The sequence below is a fragment of the Hylobates moloch genome, unplaced genomic scaffold (assembly GCF_009828535.3).
Source record: "Hylobates moloch isolate HMO894 unplaced genomic scaffold, HMol_V3 SCAFFOLD_11, whole genome shotgun sequence".
NCBI classification, from domain to species: Eukaryota; Metazoa; Chordata; class Mammalia; order Primates; family Hylobatidae; genus Hylobates; species Hylobates moloch.
In genome coordinates, this window is record NW_026652286.1 from 16088725 (window position 1) to 16109608 (window position 20884).

Genomic DNA, 20884 nt, shown 5'->3' on the forward strand with positions numbered 1-20884 from the left:
GCAGGAAATCAACATGGCACATGGATACATATGTAACAAACCTGCACATTGTGCACATGTACCCTAAAACCCTAAAGTATAATAAAAAAAAAAAAAAGAATAAGAATATAAAGAAACAATATTTTAGTAGAATTGTGTAAAGTGTGTTTTAAGTTGTTATTACAAGAGTCAAAAATGTTTTTAAAATGTAAAAGTTTATAAATTAAAAATGTTACAGAAGCTAAGGTGAATTTCTTATTGCAGAACGGAGAATATTTTTAGTAAATTTAGTGTAGCCTAAGTGTACAGTGTTATAAAGTCTACAGTAGTATCCAGTAGTATGTTAGGCCTTCACATTCACTTACCACCCCTTTACTGACTCACCCAGAGCAACTTCTAGTCCTGTAAGCTCCATTCTTGGTAAGTGTCTTATAAAGGTGTCCCCCTTTTTATCTTTTAGACTATTATTTACTGAAACTTTTCGGTGTTTAGAAACACAAATACTTGTATTAAAATTGCCTATTCAGTCCAGTAACATGCTGCACAAGTCTATAGGCTAGGCCCAAGAGACTACTACAGAGCCTAGGTATGTAGACTGTACCATGTAGATTTGTGTAATTACACTCAATGATGAAATTGTCCAATAATGTATTTCTCAGAATATATTTCCATTCATAAGTGTCAAATGACTGAATGCTCAGAATTGGGGTTGTTGGATATGGTGGTTCTCTTTTTGATTTTTAAAGGAACCTCTATACTGTTTTCTACAATGGCTGCTCTAATTTATATATCCACCAACAGTATACAAGGGTTCCTTTTTGTCCATATCATCTCCAACACTTTTGTCTTTTTGATAACAGTCATTCTAACAGGTGTGAGGTGAAACCTCATTGTCTTTTTAATGTACATTTCCCTGATGATGAATAATGTTGAGCACTTTTTCATATATGTGTTGGCCATCTGTATGGCTTCTTTTGAGAAATGTCTATTTTGGTCCTTATCCAATTTTTTAATTGAGTTATTTGTTTTCATGCTATTGTGTTGAGTTCCTTAATATTTTGAATATGAACGCTTTTATTAGACATATGGTTTGTAAATATTTCCCGCCATTCCACAGGTTATTTTTTTACTCTGTTGATTGTTACCATTTTTGCACAGAATAGGGGGAGTTCTTTGATATGAGAATAAAAAGGAAGATGCGAAGCTAATACTTCTTAATTTCTTATTTAACCCTGACATAAAACAATTCAATCATCAACAATGCTTAAAATTTTATAAGTAATAAAATAAATTCCTCTAATTAGATTTCTAGAAAAATAAACTATTTGATAACAAAATAAAATGCAATAAATCAACACATTTAGGTATATCAATAGTGAATATTAATTTTTGAATATATGGGATTAAATCATTTAAAACTGAAATCATTTACATGATATTGATAATAAAATACTAAGTACTGTTAATTTCCATGTTTCTTTGACAGCAATGTTTCTAGTAATATACATATATATATTTCTAGTTATATATATATATTTGCTGAAAATAAATATCTTCTATTGTCATCTAAAATTTTGGTTTGTTATTAAAATCCTTTACTTTTGAGGATGCTTACTCTTGTGTGTGTGTTTAGTAGTGTAGGCACTGATAAAACAGGAGTTGGCAAGAAGTAAACCCAGTTAAAAATATGATCCTGGCTTCTTTATTAATGTTTCCAAACATTCAACAAAGATTACGTTATCAAATTATTTAAAACATGCTTCAAAAGTGGCACATTTCTAATCATTTTGTGATCACATTATATGAATTTATATACTATTTTGCCTGATTTTCATACATTTTCAACAACTTTTATATTATAATGATCTATTTTGAGATTCTACAATGTGCCTTTAAAACTATTAGCTACACAAAGAACATAAAAACAATTACTAGAACTTTACTTTTTACCTTTAAAATATCAAGCATTTAATATTTTCTTTAGTTAAAAAAGTAAAATTGTTCCATGTGCATTATTCATGCTTTTCTGCTAATATTATCATGTTGTTTAGTAAGAATTTATTTCGTTATACTAATATATAAACATGGATAAAAGGGGTCAAATGACACAAATGTAAACCTGTTTTCTGATGACCAAGTTTAATATTTTTTAGAGATGATAGAAAAAAATGAAACACATGCTTATCAATATTCTATCCCCCATCTCTAATTTTTCTCAAGAGGTCTAAAGCACATTTGCATCAGATAATTTTAATTCCTATCAACAAATCGCATTGGGTTTGCTGTGAAAAGTAGTGTTGCCATTCAATCTTATTAAGAAAGATAAAATTAGCTGTAAAAAAAAGAATCAGATGTAGTATTCTACAAAAGAAGATGCAGTATTCTACAAAAGAAATAAAATACAGGTAGATGATAAGTAACAGATAAAAACTACAGTTTTGGAAACAATAAACAAAGGAACACTTAGCAAAAGTCCTCAAAGAAACACTTAAAAATCTTTTAATAATTAAGAAAAAAGAAAAAAAGTCACTTCAACTGAGATGTTTAATACAAAAATATTTAAATATGAGTAAAGAACAATATACAACACTGCCACCACCAACAAAAAACCTTGGGTAACAGGAGACAATATTTTATCAGTGAAAAGGTTAAGTTACAAAAATAAGATCATGTACATGTGATAATAACTTGTTGATATGTGAAAAATCTATACATAGATAACAGGCTCTTAGGTTGATTTTCAATAAGACTACCTGATTTTAATTACATCAACTGATAAAGTGTCTGGTACATAGTAAATAATCAAAACACTTTTGTATCACAGTCACCACATTTGATGAATAGAATAACCTTGTGAGGTTAAGTATAGTCATTCTCCCCATTTTATGGTTGAGAGTTTAAGACCACTTTGAGGCTAAATAATTTGCCTAAGGCTGTGCAACAATTAAGAGACACAAATGGCACTTAAACTTTCAAAAACTCAAATTACCTGCTCTTTCGGCTATACTAAGATAAAGCCCCACAGTGAGATCTAGATTCAATGAAAAGCCTGTGGTAATGTGGTCCAGAGGAGGTGTGAACATGGCTCCATTCAACATAGCCAAATGAAGCATTCAGGTATATAGTTTTAGGAAGAGATTTCTCTTTTAGTTGCACTGATGGAGGCCTCCACCAAGGCCTTACTTACAATGTACTTGGTACACGATGTATAAAGAAAACTCAATACTGTGAAGTGTATGCTTACAAATATATAAACTAGATATGAGTATTGTAAAGTTGGAATGTAGGTTTAAGATCTGGGTTCTAGTTCTACCTGTGTCAACATGTACACGTGTGGTATGAGGTAAATTGTTTAAATTTTCTGTTCTGGTCTTTGAAATTTTCTCTTCTGTAAAGCCAAGGATTGCATTAGATAATCTATGTTGTCCATTCTGACTTTGAAATCATATGGTTCAAAAATGGTTTTTCTCATTAAAATCAGTCATTGCTGGGCTTTTAAAAATAAGAACTTCTGGTGTATTTAAATATTGATTTAACTACTTCATAGAAACACTTAGGACGAGAAGCTGTTATCACTCCCAATTAGGATTAATTTAAAGTGAAGATGAAGCATTTTTGACATTATTATGCAAATAAATGAGAAAGTATGATTTGTATTACCAAAATTCTATTTACACATATATTTTAGGTATTCATCTATGACAAATAGTGAGATACCCTTGTAAGGCAGTAGGCACAATATCAAGTGTCACAACTAATTGTATAAAATAGATTGCTGAGCTAAAGTTATATTAGCATATAATTTGCATGTGACTATAGAGACTGTGAAGTCTATTCACAAGTAATTTTCAAGTTAAAAATTTCATTACTGTTACCCTGAAGGCTGTCATTTACTGATTTTTCTCCTCTGATGATTTTCATCTAAGAATACTGAGTTTGATTATCTGCACCACGGATGTTCAACTAAGAACATATAAAGTGTAGGAATGTATTAAGGGCACCAAGAACAACAATGACCAGCAGAAACCTCTGAGCCACAGCTAGGAAAATACTAAGAACTATGAGGATGCACAAATTACATGTATGGTCTAAGCAATCCATGTTCTGACAGCGATACTGTTAAGAGGGGTTATGATCCTTCATGAAAAATGACTCAGCTTGACATCACTCTGACTTCCTTTAATTACTGATGTAAATAAGGTTTTAGACTATGTCTCCTACTACCCTTCACTGTTGCTGTCATCTATCCAACTCTGGGTCGTGACTCACCTTTCTAACACTCTGGCCTTTCAGTTTTTTGATCTTTCTTCCAATGATCTTATCTCCATTGTGTTTAAGTTGATCATCCCCATGGCTGTTTTTTAGACCATGTAATTATCAATAACTGCCATACCTCTATAATCTCAATTTCATGCACACCCCTCTACATAACCACTACTTTCTTTCCACCTAGTACCCATATGCAATCATTTGACTCTGCTGAGATCTCTATATCATTGTCTACCACACCTTTCACTCACCTGCTTTGATAAGCTCTTTCAATTAATTAACCATCTTGATCCATGGTCAATCCTTATCCTCACTTCCTTGCAGTTCTCTTGCTTTGTCACACTTACTGCAAAGTTAAACACAACTCTCTGTCTATTCCACACTTGTCTCAGTGTAGTTAAAAATGGCCAGAGAAACAGACTGGTATGACTTTAATTTCATGACCACAAACCTCAATAGGCCCTTAAGGCTATTCCCACTATACATATCCTCACTCTCCTAGATGACAATGTCATACTTTCTCTTTTTCTTTTTTTGTTGAAACCTCCAATATCTCTTCCTCCATCTTCATTATCAGTTTATAACCTTTCACTGAGAAAACAGAAGCAGCCAGAAGGGACACCTAGCACACATTTTCTACCTGCTATGGTTTGAATGCTTGTGTCCCCACAACACTTGTATGTTGAGCCCTAATATGCCACAGTATTAAAAGGTGAGAACTTGAGAACACATGGACACAAGAAGGAAAACAACACACACTGGGGCCTTTTGGAAGGTGAAGGGTGGGAAGAGGGAGAGGATCAGGAAAAATAACTAATGGGTACTAGGCATAATACCTGAGTAATGACATAATCTGTACAACAAACCCCCATGACACAAGTTTGCTTATATAACAAACCTGCACTTATACCCCCGAATTTAAAAGTTAAAAAATAAATAAATAAATAAAAAGTTAAAGTTAAAAAAATAAATAAATAATAAATAAAATAAATAAATAAATAAATAAATAAACTTTGGGAGGTGATTAGGTCATGAGGGTGGAGCACTCAAAAATTAGATTAACACTCTCTTAAAAGAGGTCCATGGGAGCCTGTATTCCTCTTCTGCCATGCGAGGTTACAGAGAGAAGACACCTATCTATGAAGAAAGTGGGCCCTCACCAGAACCTGATTATGCTGGCACCCTTATCTTGGAACTTCACAGCCTCCAGAACCATAAGAAACACATTTCTGTTATTTATAAGCTACCATTTATGGTATTTCTGTTATAGTAGCCTGAACAGACTAAGACACCACACTCTCAGCATGTGTAGCCAAATATATATTCTGTCTTCTCACAGGCTGCCATATGTGAACTAACTAAACTCCTATACCAACCCAGTACTTCCACTTGTGCACGGGCCTCATACCATAAAATATCACCACCTGGGCAATTCTCTCCTCTCTCCTCCATTGTCAACTTCTCCTTTTCTACTGATTGTTTCCTATAATATATAAACATACTGTTATCTCTCCCTTGAAAAAATAAAACCACCACTTGTCCCATCTCCTTTGCCAGCTACTACTCTGTTTCTCTGCACCAAACCCCTTAAATTTTCTAAAATTCAGTGCCTCCAATCCTCTCCTTACATTTTCACTTAAATCCATTATAAGCAGGATGTCACCACCCCCATCCCATCCATTAAAACTGCTTTTATTATTGTGATTGATGACCTCCAATGGCTAAATTCAATTGGTCTGTTTTCTTTTTTTTGGTAACAACTTTATTGAGATAGAATTCAGATACCACACAATTCACCCACTGAAAGTGTACAATTCAATAGTTCTAGTATATTGACAGCTATTTAAGTATTACCACAATTTTAGAATATTTTCATTCCTTCAAAAAGGAATCTCATATATGTTTTATCAACTCCCTCCAATTCTCCTAGCCCTAGGGAACCATTAATGTACTTTCTGCCTCTCTATATTACATATTATTATTTCACATAAATGAAATCATGTAATACGTTGTCTTTTATGAAGGGTACTATGGTTTGAATGTCAGTCCCCTCTAAAACTCATGTTGAAATTTAGTTGCCATTGTTATAGTATTAAGTGGTGGGACCTTTGAAAGGTGATTCGGCCATAAGGGCTCCACCATCATGGGTAGGATTGGTGCCAGTACAAAAGGGTGAGTTCAGTCCTTTCTCACTCTCCTGGTTCTTCCATTCTTTTGCCATGTGAGGAACAGGGTTCCTCCCCTCTGGAGAATGCAGTGTTCAAACTACCATGTTGGAAGTGCAGACTAGGTCCTTAACCGACACCAAACATGCTGGCAACTTGACCTTGGGCTTTCAAACTTTCAGAACTATGAGAAATAAATTTCTATTGTTTATACATTACTTAGTCTACGGTATTCTGTTACAGCAGCACAAAACGGACTAAGACAATTGTTTTCTCTCACTTACTATAATGTTTTAAGGATTCATCTGAGTTGTACCCTGTATCAGTACTTCATTCCTTTTTATGGTGAAATAAATATTCCATTGTATGGATATACCATTTTTTATCCACTCATCAGTTGAGGAATATCTGGGTTGTTTCCACTTGTGAGCTATTATGAATAATGCTTTTATGAACATTTATGTACAGGTTTTTGTACATAAATGTACAAAAAAAAGGTTCTGTTTTAATCCTCTTGGGGATATACCTAGGAGTAGAATTTCTGGGTCAAACGGTAACTTTAACTTTTTGAGAAATGCCAGAGTGTACCAGTCCAAAAGACTGTACTATTTTATGTTCTCATCAGCTGTGTGTGACGGTTCTGATTTCTTCACATCCTTGTCAACACTTGCTATTATCTGATTCTTTCATTCTAGCTATCCTAGAGGATGTGAAGTGGTATCTCATTTTGTTTTTGCTTTTGGGGTGCTTTTTTTTTTTTTTTTTACTTTTTTTCTGGCTTGGAATATCCTTATTTGTCATTTTACTTTGAGTATTTCTTTGTTTGGTTTTGATTTATCTTCTATTAACAGAATATGCTGATTTTCAAATCCAATCTGTTTTTCCCCATTTTTCTTTTTAATTGTGGTTAAAAAACCCATATAATATAAAATTTACTATCTTAACCACTTTTGAGTATATAGTTCAGTAATGGTAACTATATTCAACAGATGTGTTGCACAACTTAACATTAAGTTAAACAGATCTCCAGAACTTTATCTTGTAAAACTGAAACTGTATATCCATGAAACAAGAAACAACAACTCCTCACTTCCCTCTTTCCCTCAACCCCTGGTAACCACCATTCCGTTTTTGGTTTCTGTGAATTTGACTACTTTAGATATCTCATATGAGTAATCTTTTTGTAACTGATTTCACTTAGTACAATGTCAAGGTTCATCCATGTTCTAATATGTATTTTTACATATGTATTTATTATATATGAAATATGTATTTCCATCATTTTTAAGGCTAAATAACATTCCATTATATGGTATATTTTATTTATCAGTTCATCAGTTGGTGGACACTTGCACTACTATCACCTCTTGGCAACTGCAAATAATGCTGCTATGAACTTGGGTGTCCAAATATCTCTTCAAATCCCTGCTTTCCATTTTTTTGGATATATATCTAGAAGTGGGATTGTTGGATCATACGGTTTTGAGAAACTGCCACGCTGTTTTCCATAGCAGTTACACATTTTACAATCCCAATAGTGCACAAGGGTTCCAATTTCTCCACATCCTAACCAATACTTGATCTTTTCCGTTCTTTCTTACTTTTTCCTTTCCTATTTTTAATTTTTATCCTAACAGATGTGAGGGGGTATCTTGTGGTTTTGACTTGTATTTGTCTAATGATTAGTGATAGTGAGCACTTATTGATATGCTTGTTAGCCCTCTGTATATCACCTTTGCAGAAATGTCTATTCAAGTCCTTTGCCTATTTTATAGTCAGGATATTTGTTTTTATGCTGTCAAGTTGTAGGAGTTCTATATTCTGGATATTGGCCTCTTATCAGATATATAATTTGCAAATATTTTATACCATTTCTTACGTTGCCTTTTCACTGTTAAGTCCTTCGATGCACAAAAGTTTAAGTTTGATGTAGTCCTATTTGTCTATTTTTGCTTCTATTGTTTGTGCTTTTGGTGTCATACCCAAGAAATAATGGCCGAATCCAAGATTATGAAGTGTTTTCCCTATGTCTTCTTCCAAGATTTTAATAGTTTTGAATCTTATGTTTAGGTCTTTAATCCATTTTAATTTTTGCATATGGTGTAAGACAAAGATCTATCTTCATTTTTATTTTTATTTTTTTGCATGTAGATACCCAGTCTTCCCATTTGTTAAACAGTCCCTGTGAGTGACCTTGGTACCCTGTTGAAGATTATTTGACCATACATACCAAAATTTATTTTTGGGCTATCTATTCTATTGGTTTGTGTATCTGTCCTTATACGCAATTTTTACTTTATACCACAGTATTTTAATTACTGTAGCTATGTAACATGTTCTGAAATTAGGAAGTATAAAACTTCCAACTTTGGTCTTTTTGAAGAGTAATTTGGCTGTCTGGGGTCCCTTGAGTTTTAGTCCCTGTGTAACTTTAAGTAAACTAAATCTGTTGTTTCTATTTCCTTCTTTTCAAACTGGGGATACTACTAACGTCATAGGATTTTTGAAGAATTAAATGAGATAACAAATGTAATATGAAAAAATAAAAATAGTACTTGATAGAAAAATCAGTTCTCATTAACTTAGTTATGATCAATCCCCATGAAGTCAATAAAATATAGTAACACTCCAGTTGCAGGATGGAGGGTGATTGGGTGGGTTGACTAGATGGAACAAGGTATGCAATTAAAGAGGTATGAAGGGATGGGACTAATACAAAATTACCACTTGCTCAGTGAGTAGCAATAAGGACAATATATTATCAAATCTTTTAATTCACGTTCAGAAGTGAGCTAAGCTGTCTGTGAGAAACATGAAATATAGCCACTGTTCATTTAGGGGCCTACATCTAAGGAGAATTGATCTCCAAATAAACTTTTCTTAAATGAAAAAGTGGGATAGGGAAAAAAAAGCTGATTGTGTTCAGATGAAAAATATTTGCCCAAGTAGTTACATTTTTTTCTAAAGTAAAAATAACTTTATTGGTTTATCTTTCAATAAAAATACATGTTTCTTATAATAAATTTCAAACATATAAACAGAAATAATGACAATTATGATGGCTAAAATTCATTAACCCTTTACTATGCCAGCTACTGTATGCTAAGTGCTATCTCTTTGGTTCTGGTTTAAGTTTCTTTTGATGTAGTGACATTTATTGGTCATTTCTGTATCTTTTTCTGAGAACATCCTCTTAACATTAACCTTTTGCCTGTTTTGAAGTAGGGTATTCAATTTTTTCTTACCCATTTAAACATAATCATAATTTACTGAAATATATGCATGTATGTTTGTAATTTTTGAAATTTTGAAACCATCTCAAACTTACATAAAAGTTGCAAATATAGAACAAAAAATCTTTTTCTTTCCATTCCACTTGAGAGTAAGTTGCTGACCTGATGACTTATCACTTCTTAATAATTTAGGATATGATTCCTACAAACAAGGACATTCTTCTAGAGGAGAACAATACAACCATCTGACCTGGCATACTGGTAAAGGGAGGAAACTGAGACTACCATCTAATCCTCACACCCCATTCAAGTTTCACCAGCTGTTCCAATATCATCCTATACAGCAAAACGAAATAGTTTAGAATCACGTGTTGCATTCAGTTGTCATTTGTTCTCTTCAGTCTCCTTCAATATAGAAGTTCCTTAGATTTACCTTAACTTTCATGATCTTGACACTTTTGAGGATTATAGTCCAGATGTTTGGTAGAATGTTTCCAATTTGGATTTGTGTGATGCTTCTTCGTGATTAGATTTGAATTATTAATTTTTGGTGGAAATATCACAGAAATATTGCTGAGTTCTCATTGCGTATTATCTGGTGATACATGCTTTTGATCACCCCCACTACTGGTGATGTTAACTTGATTAAGGTAATTCTTCTAGTTTTCTCCACTGTAAAATTATTCTTTTCCCCTTTGTAGTTAATAAGTATTTTGTGGGATGGTACTTTCTGGCTAGGTAAGTTATCTTATACCTCAAAAAACTTTCAATTTATTCACTTATTTATTTATATCAGTATGTACTTATAGCTTCCTATTTTATTAAATCCATTACTATCATTATTTATTTTGATGCTCAAATTGGCCAACATGCCCAGTGAGAACTCCTTTGGGCTGGCTTCTGTGTCCTTCTGATATGCCATCATCATTCTTTAAGAACTTCTACACACAAAAAGATGTTCCAGGCATATCTTTTTCTTTCTCTTCCATCGACCATTTCTCCAAAGAGTCCCAGTGCCTTTGAATGGAGAATGGCATTTAGATCTGAGCATGAGATATACTCATTGCTATTTCTCAACTCCAAGAATTTAAGACATTCATTCATATTTTCTGTGATTATTTTAATAATTTCATTTATTATATTTATCTCTTTAACTCTATGGAAATATAGTATGATGTGAGATATAAGGTAAGAATTTACTATTTTATTACCAAATGATTAGGCCCATAATTTGAAATTCCTTCCCTTGTTATAAAAATGACTCGAGTGTTCAGGCCAGGCATGGTGGCTCATGCCTGTAATCCCAGAACTCTGGGAGGCCAAGGCAAACAGGTCACTTGAGGTCAGGAGTTCGAGAACAGCCTGGCCAACATGGTGAAACCCCATCTCTATTAAAAATACAAAAAAATTAGCCAGGTGTGGTGGTGTGTGCCTGTAATCCCAGCTACTCGGGAGGCTGAGGCAGGAGAATCGCTGGAACCCAGGGGTGGAGGCTGCAGTGAGCCGAGATCACATCACTGCACTAGGCAACAGAGCGAGACTCCATCTCAAAAAAAAAAAAAAAAAGGCTCTTGTTCATCATAAAAATTCAAACGCATAAAACATACAAAGAATAATAAAAAAAAAACTTATCTAGAATCCACCACCCAGAGGCAAATATTGTTAACAGTTTGGTGAATATCCTGTAAGACATCTCTCTATACCAGTCCTGTTTCTTACTGAGAAAAACGATTGCAGGATGTTAAGAAGTATGCTGATAAAAATGTTTTTGATTCTAAAAAGAAGAGTTTTACCAATAAACAAATGTAAAGAGGATTATTATTACTACGTATTTCAAAAATGTTTGGCATTTCCCTCACAGCCTTTCAAATACTAATGTATACTGTGAATCTCTTAGACAATCTAGGAAGGGGATTTAGTTTGCAGTCTTTCATGAGCTTATTTGACTGCATATCACTAGGTTTTTGGAAGCTAAATTAACATCTCCTGAATTAGTGTTAGAAAAGAATTTGGGATAAGCTATACAAAATTTTATGTAAATAGGATTGTGCTATTTATCCTATTTCTATAATCTGCTTTTTCACTCCATTATATCATGGATGCAAAGCCCAGTAACCACCCCTGATCTCTCATACAGAAAAAACTTCTGCAGAGCCACCTCTCTACAGCCATTGCTGCAGTTTTTACAGCTTCCATTAGCCTTAGACCTTAATAAAAGCCACAGTGCCCACCACCCTCCAAAGCATGACGGAATTTCCCTCGAAAGGTGGTAGACACTTGAGCCTAACCAAATAAAGCTGCAGCTTATAATCTTTTCCTCAATATTTGGGACATTTTGTTGGTATTCTCTTTGTTTTCCAGCATCACTTTCAAATCACTCCTCCTCCTCCACTTCCTAGGAAAACGAAACTAACAAACAAATCCATGCTTCTTTTACATATAGCTAACCCCCAGCCATTCTTTTTTTTTTTTTTATACTTTAGGTTTTAGGGTACATGTGCACAATGTGCAGGTTTGTTACATATGTATCCATGTGCCATTTTAAGTTGCTGTCTTTATCAAGCTCCTGGACATTTTCCTTACTGTTAATTGAAGACTCTGCACCCGGCTTACAGTCCTAATTCAAACATCTTATTCTCACCCAGTATTACTTATCTTAGTAGCTTGCTTTGTTCATTTACCTCCACTATTAAGATTAGTAAATCTACTACCAGTGTACTGCCCCTTCTCTTTCTCCTTATATACATATGTATCAACAGCAATTGTCTTCAGTTGTTTTTCTTCAGCCTAAAGTTCATGATCCAACATTTTGTTCACTATTTTTAATCACTTAAACTTCTTTGTTCTTTGTCCTACTCACTCCACCTTGCAAAATTTCAACCCAGGAATCTTAGCACAGAAGCAAGAAAGTCACACTATCTGATAGACTGGCACCACCCCAACCATTTGAGATTTCTGTAGTCAGTGTATTCTTCCAGTCTATGAAATAATCCTTCGTAAGTTTCTCAATTGAACCCAAACTCCCAAGAGGTAAGTAACCATTCCCTAGTGGATAACTATGCCTATTATTTCACTAAGAGAAGCTATCAGTACATATCTTCGGAAACTGCTGCTTTCTTTTCTACATCTTCATCCATTCCCTCTTTATAAATTTTTTTTGCATTGACATTTAAATAAATTAAATAAAACAGAGCAAAAAAAATCTTATTTCACCCCAAACCCCTTCCAGTTATTGATCTTTCTTTGCCACCTGAACTCACCTCCACATAGCTCTTTCCATCGCTCACACTATTTCAGCCACAGTGGCCTTTTAAATCCTTGAAAACACCAAGTTCCTTCCTTTATTAGCACATCTGCTGTTCCTTCTGACAATAACACTTCTTGGCCCAGTGCCCATTGCATGATTACCTTCTTCTCAGTTGGGTCTCAGCTAAAATGTTTCCACTTAGAAAGACTTTGAGTGAACACAACTCAAGGTATACCCACTGCCCTCTCTGCCCACTTAGCTTCCCCCATGGAAAATGTTTTTTCTTTATATTTAACTACATATATATTTGTTTGCTTGTTTAAAAAAAATTATGTACTTTCTTATTAGACTGTAAGCTACACAATGGCAAGGTTAACATCTGCTTTGTTCACTCGAATGATCTAGAACTTAGCATAATGCTACACTCATAGCAGGTGCTCAAGTTCATAGACGGTGTTGAGATTTGGGAAAAGCTTTCAATAAATATTATCGGACATATGATTATGTTTACTTACTTCAGTAGATTGGACTATCCTAAGTCTAACATCAGAATCCTGGAAAACATTCTTGATATTCCCTTTCCCCTTTCCCCGACCTCAATGAGATCCAGTGAGATCAGAGAGATAGCTAGCGATCAGATTAGGTAAGGCCTTGTAGGGTCATGGATTTATTATCCTGAATGAGTTGGGGAATCATTGGAGAGTTTGATCCAGAGTAGTGATAAGGGCCGACTTATACTGTAAAACTGGACTGCCTAACAAGATAGCCACTAATTATATATGGCTACTTAAATTAACTTAAGAAAAATAAAATTAAAATTCAGTGCCTTGGTCTTACTAGTCACATTTCATGTATTCATTCACTGCGTGTGGCTAGTGGCTCCTACATTACACAGCACAGATATAGAGAATTTCCATCACTGCAGAAAATTCTACTGGACAGTACTATCTTGAAAAAGTCACTAGGGCTATGTTGAAGAAAAACAGGAGCCAACAAGGAGCAAGGACCAAAGAGCAAAGAGCAAGACCAATTAGGAGGCTATCCCAACAGCTGTGGCAAGAAATGTGGGTAATGTAGGCTAGCATGTAGAGTTGAAGGTTGCAAAAGTGGTATCTGGATACATTTTGAAGATACAGTTGACAGGACATGCTAATAGGTTGGATGCAAAGAGAGAGAAGAGTCAAGGGTCAAAGATTACATTATTGAAGTAAGGCCAGAAATCTGGAAGGATATACATAAACATAACTGTGGAGGAGATGACTGAGATTAGGAATGGGTGAATAAGGTGGAAAATAATAAAACAAAACCCATGCATACCAGTGAGATAGGATACCATGCATGAACTGAGGAATAAGACGATTCACTCTGTGTACCTGATGGCCTTTAAAGGACAGAAAGGAGGTAAAAACAAGGCAAACACGCAAGCAAGCAGTTTCTCTCCATTGGCCAAAATGAGGCCCAGCCACTCACCTAAGTGAAATGCTGAAACAGACAACCAAATACTGCATGTTCTCACTTGTAAGTGGGAGTTAAACATTGGTACACATGAACATAAAGGTGGGAACAACAGACACTAGGGAATACAGGGGGGGAAGGGAGGCAAGGGTTGAAAAACACCTACTGGGTACTATGCTCATTACCGGGGTGAAGTGATCAACAGAAACCCAAACCTCAACATCATGCAATATACTTTTGTATCAAACCTGCAAATGTACCCTTCGAATCTAAATTAAAAGTTGAAAATAAAGTAAGTTAAAAAACAAACAAAAAATGAGGCCCAGGATAATAGTCCTCTTTCTAAATTTTCAAATATTATCTTTTCACTTTAATTGTATCACTAGCAGCTAAGCAGATAGGCAGAATCTCTCTTCATACTTACATGATGCCTTTCCATCAGTTCTGAGATTTGCACTAATTTATCACTCACCATATCCTTTTAATAAAGTAATTTATAGTATACTTCTATAACTATATAACTTCCAAATTTTTAGTCTTAGATGTTCTCTTCTATAATTTCTTTCTTGTGAGTGTAAATTTTCTAATTTTTTGAGACAATGGTCTTGCTCTTTTGCCCAGGCTGGAGTGTAGTGGCATGATTAGAGCTCACTGAAATCTTGGCCTCCCAGTCTCAGGTGATTCTCCCACGTTAGTCTCCTGAGTAACTGGGACTACAGCATGTGCCACCACACCTGGCTATTAGTATTTTTTGTTTGTTTTTGTAGAGACAGGGTCTCACTATGTTGCCCAGGCTGGTCTTGAAATACTGGGCTCAAGTGATTGATCCTCCTGCCTCGACCTCCCAAAGTGCTGGGATTAGAGGCATGACTCATGCTTGTAATCTTTAATCTTATATTTAGACTTTTGAATATACTGTGGTTCTTTGCTTTTCAATCTAAAAGTCTTGTATTTTTGAAATAAAATATTATTTCCCAAGGAGCCCCCTTGGGAGTACCAATCCACAGACCCCGGCCGGGCATCTCATAACCATATGATTACTTGCCTCATTGCAGGCCTTAACAAAGCAGCCCACAAGGCTGTAAATTTTGAAAAGCTCAAAGATATCCCTCAAAGAGCTGATGAAAACCCCGCTGAATTTCTTTCCCGCCTTACAGAGGCCCTCCAAAAATATACCCGCGTTGACCCCACCTCCCGGGAAAAAAACTATTGTTCTTAATACCCATTTCATCTCTCAGTCTGCTCCTAACATATGGCGCAAACTTAAAAAGGCTGAAGATCACCCTCAAACCCCACAACAAGACCTTCCCAACCTGGCTTTCAAAGTCTTTAATAATAGGGATGAACAAGAAAAAATGAAGCCCAACGAGATCGTGCCAAATGCCAGCTACTAGCTGTGGCTATTCGCCAACCTGGCAATAGCACCCAAGGGCACAAAAGACCCGATAGCAGCCTCCCTTCTGTGGCCTGTTTTAAATGCAGCAAAGAAGGCCACTGGGCGAGAGTATGTCCCAACCCAAGGACACCAAAAACTCCTTGCCCAGCCTGCCAACAAACCAGTCACTGGAAGTCTGATTGTCCTCTTAACAACCAGGCTAACAGATCAACTCCTCAAAGCCCTGGCAAGGTAAGGAGTGAAAAATCGCTCACCCTACCGCAGCTCCTTGGCCTGGCTGTTGAAGACTGACAGAGCCCAGGGCCCCTGGCCCTATCTGCCATTACTGCATCGGAGCCCAGGATAACTCTGCTAATAGCAGGTAAGCCGATCTCTTTTTTAATAAATAGCGGGGCTACCTACTTGGCTTTATCTAAATTTTTAGCACCCGCTTACCCTTCCCAGGTCTCATCTCACATCCACACGCTACTGAATCCCTTACTTGTTCCCTATCTAATACTATTTTTCTTCACACTCCTTCCTTATCATGCTTCACTGCCCCACCTCCATCCTAGGCCGAAACATTTTAGCCAAATTCAAAGCTTCTATCACCTTTTCCTACCCGCTCCCCCAACCAGAGTCCCTCCTGCTCCTCTCTGCTAGTCCAGCCCCTGACCGCCCCCTCCCCAGCACCCGCTACCCACCTCTCTTGTTAACCCAGTAGTGTGAAACACCACCACCCCTTCCATAGCTGCTCACCAGGACCCCATCAAAATACAGTTAAAAGACCCCTCTAAATTTCCCAACATTGCCCAATACCCCATTTCCCTAACACACCAAAAAGGCTTACAACCCATCATAAACAAGCTCTGCTCACGCCGTCTTCTTAAACTAACACATTCTCCATATAACACCTCCATCCTCCCCGTTAGAAAATCTGACCGCTCATACCGACGCATTCAGGACCTCTGAGCCATCAATCAGGCTGTCCTCCCTATTCACCCCGTGGTCCCTAACCCCTATACACTTCTCTCCCTCATCCCCTCCAACACCACCCACTATATGGTAATCAACCTAAAGGATGCTTTCTTTACCATTCCATTATACCCTATAACATAACCTCAAACTGTCATATATGCTCTGCCACTTCCTCCCAAGGGGCCCTCCGTTCTCCATCTATTCCTACACATCAGTTAAGAGGAATCTCATTATCATATTTCCAGGCACTCTCTACAGATTTATAGGCTTCCCTAAAAAAAAAAAAAAATTGCAAACTCTATTACCCACCTCCAAAACCAACTAGACTCCCTAGCAGCAGTTACCCTACAAAACCATGAAGGCCTTGATTGACTTACTGCAAAAAAAAAGGAGGTCTCCACATCTTCCTAGATGAGGAATGCTGCTTCTATTTCAATCAGTCAGGCCTGGTTCAGAATGCAGTCAAAAAACTAAAAGACCGAGCAGTTCTCACAGAATTCAATTCATTCAATTTAATCAGTAGAAAACTCAGACAATATAAGAAACTACTGGTTATTGTTAGGATAAATATGCTAAAATAAAATCTTGAAATTCAGAGAAACATATCAAAATAAACTCATTCTATTGACTACCAACTGTATGCAAACTCAATATTCAAGACCTAACATCGTCAGATCAGTCTGTGCAATAGTTTGAAAGTGTCTCCTACAAAATTCAGGTGTTGTTGATGTGACAGTATTAAGAGATGAGACCTTTAAGAGGTGATTATGTCATCAGGGCTCCTCTCTCAGGAACAGGATTAAGGCCCTTATATAGAAGGCTTCACACAGCATTTTGACTAGCTTGCCCTTTCACATTCTGCCATGTGAGAACACATCATTTCTCTCCTTTGGAGAATGCAGGAAAAAGGTGCCATCTTGGAAGCAGAGTGCTGGCCTCACCAGACAACCACAACTGCCAACACTTTTATTTTCTCATAGATCTGGAGGATAGAAAGTTCAATATTTAATTTCTCTCTTTATAAATTACCCAGTCTCAGGTATTTTATTATATCACCACAAATGGACAAAGATAGGATGCCATAACAAAATACCATAGATTGGGGGGCTTAAACAGGAATTTATTTTCTCATTGTTCTGGAGACTTGAAGTCCAAGATCAATGTGCCAGCAGAGTTGGTGCCTGGTGAGGGCTCTTCCCTTAGGCTGCAGATAGCAGCCTTCTTGCTGTGTGCTCACATGGCCTTTCATTCGTGCATTTTCCCAGAGAGAGTGAGAGCTCCAGTGTCTCTCCCTCTTTTATAAAGATACGAATCTTATCACACCAGGGTCCCACCCTCACAATCTAATCTAAACCTAATTACTTCCTAAAGGCCCCATCTCCAAATATCATCCCATTAGGGGTTAGGGCTTCAACATATGAATTCTGGGGGGACACAAACATTAGTTGGTAGTGGTAGGTTAAGCAATACGTTAATATAATTGTTAATCAGTAAGAAAGATGACACTGAAAAATGGCAGTGTCTTTCTAGTAAGGAAACTAAACTATGCTTGGACATACTTGTTAGCAAAGCTTAACTGAAAACAAAGTCAAAGTAAAAAATCTTAGACTCCAGAATTAGTCTCAAAACCAGCTTATTATTTTGTGACTCAGATTACCTGATTTGTAAGAGTGAAATATCCAAACAAAACTATCTTGATAATATTATTATAAAACATCTGAGATCTTTATACTCTGGCTTTAATTTGAAAATTTAAACTGTATGTATGAATTTTTTCTATAGGCAAACCTACTAATCATTTTAAATTAGTTACTGTAAATTTTAAATGATCTGCAGTTTTTCTTATTGTAAAAATATCTTTACATGTTTTAATAGCACCTTCAGAAATTATAAAATTATATATTATATCCTCACATATGATAGTAGGACACAGCTATATCCTCTAGCCTTAATTACAGGAAAAGTATAGATAACTGTAAGGCTTAGCTTTATTGTTTTATAAATGAACCAGTAAAGTTCATTTTAGTGAAACGAGCACATGCTTTTCATAAATTAAAATAAACCTCACATGGTAAAGTACCCATTTTGAAAATTAATTTAATTACATGTTTAAAGTTTAATTACATTTAATTAAGCAGTTAAGTTTAATATGAAATAAATAATCAGTTAACTCTATGAAATGAAATACTGCCTTGATAATTAAAATCTATAAATTTTCCTATTCTGTGCAAAACTGCTAGTTCTTACAAAACACTCAGAAAATATGTATTTTAAAGACTATAGGATTATATCCTCAAGGCTGATTAAGGAGTAATTTTTCTGGCACCTAGGTTGGTGGGTGTACATTTACTGCCTCAGTAAATGGAGGTAGCATGGTACAAAAAAAAAAGAGGAGAGGTTTTAGAAACTAGAGTTTGGGTGTTAGCTCAGTCACTGACAGCCTGCAACAGCAGGAGAGTTACTTAGCAACTCTAACCTGAAATTGCTTATAAAATGGGGTTAACATTCTCTTGGAGGGTTGTTGGCAAAATTTAATGAGTTATCCCATATTCAAATGTCTGGGAGAGTACCTGACTTGGGAAATATATTTGACACATGCTAATCCCCTCCTTACCCCAGCTGTTGAGTAAATGAAGAATAACACTGTACTTGCCGGTGTAAAAAAAAGTATTGTCCTTAAAACATATTTTTTTAAATCACAAAACTAACACCATATTATTTTTCATTTAAATACATCAAACATAATATACATTTTACATTTATTTTCCTAAGCACTCTGTTAATGGAGACAGTATAGCATTATTGCTAATACAGATATTTGAATCAGTGAGAATTAACTTTGAACCTTGGTTCCACTCTTTACTACTATTTGAGAAATTATGGGAAAATTACCCTGACCTATTTCACAAGCTTGTATGTAAATGCATGTTTGACTCAATGTGTGGCAAAAACTGGGAAATAGAAAAATCAATATAATCATTCAAACTTAACAAAAATTTAGTGAGCTAGTAAGGCAGGTGGTATTTCCTCTTCTCCCCACCTCCAATTTTTCACATGAAGATACTGATTTTCACTGATTTTAGGTGATTTGCCCAAGGCTAAGGGTAGGATGAACTCAATATAAGAATCCAGATTTTAAAAATTATTTTATCAGTACTCATTACTCCATGACAAAGGAAGGTAAAGGTGAAAGACACCAAAATCTTCCGAAGCAGTGAAAAAAAAAGATAAATCTGACAGATTAAGCCTGGTTCTATCCCTTAATAATTAAAACTCAGATAAATCAATTCTGTGAATTTCAGTATCTTCTAGAAAATGGGACTACATACTTCTGCATATTAATACTACATAACCCTGTATAGGGTTAATATAAGGATTATAGAAGACAACAAATGTAAAGTGCCTAACAGAGTGTCTGACACGTAGCAGTAATACATTAATGGTAGTTATAAATGCTAAAACAACATCAAAGCACCGCTTTTGCTAAGTCTCTATCCATAGATTGGAGAAGTCCATAATAAAGTGAACATTTTTTGGAAACATTTAATAAGAATGAGTACAGTAGTCTCCACTAAATTCTCAGGTATTATTTTTAGAACAGAGCCTATAAATTTTAAGTCATTTTGGTTCACAACGCCTTGTCTATTAAGTCTTCATTTAATAGCTCATCTCATTTTGAAAATGGTTTTACAAGTGCTCAAGAAAATATAAATGACAATCTGTTCCATAACTTACTGCAATAAAAATTGAAATTAAATATTCTTAACACTTTATAACATACATTATTCAATGTCAAGTCCTGTAATTTTCAGAGTTTTGTCTTAATAATGTACTGGCAGTATAAACATGTTGTGTTGTTTTGATACTTAAAACCCAAACTCTAAATTCTAAGTCACTTAAAATTATACAGATTGTTTTATTTACAGCAGAGCCAGAAATAGAAAGCCTTCATAAATAAAATATTGTAAAGTATATACTTGTTTACTCTCTGAAAAAGTATATGCCAAAAAATTAAATTAAGCAAACGACACTAGTTTGTATCATTTTCATTGCTATTATTATCAATACATATTTATTAGGTGTCTATTTGCATTTAAAGCTGAAAGACTCTGATTTAGAACTGTTCTACATTTTCTTGAAAACCAGCGCTTATTATAAATTTGGTGTCCTGAATTTTCAAGTT

General features: G+C 35.3%; 1 protein-coding gene across 12 annotated transcripts in view; it reads right to left on the bottom strand.

Moving 5' to 3' along the window:
• ELP4 (elongator acetyltransferase complex subunit 4) overlaps positions 1-20884 on the bottom strand; it is a 260264-nt gene that overhangs the window by 162836 nt on the left and 76544 nt on the right. The gene's annotated exons all lie outside the window — the stretch shown is intronic.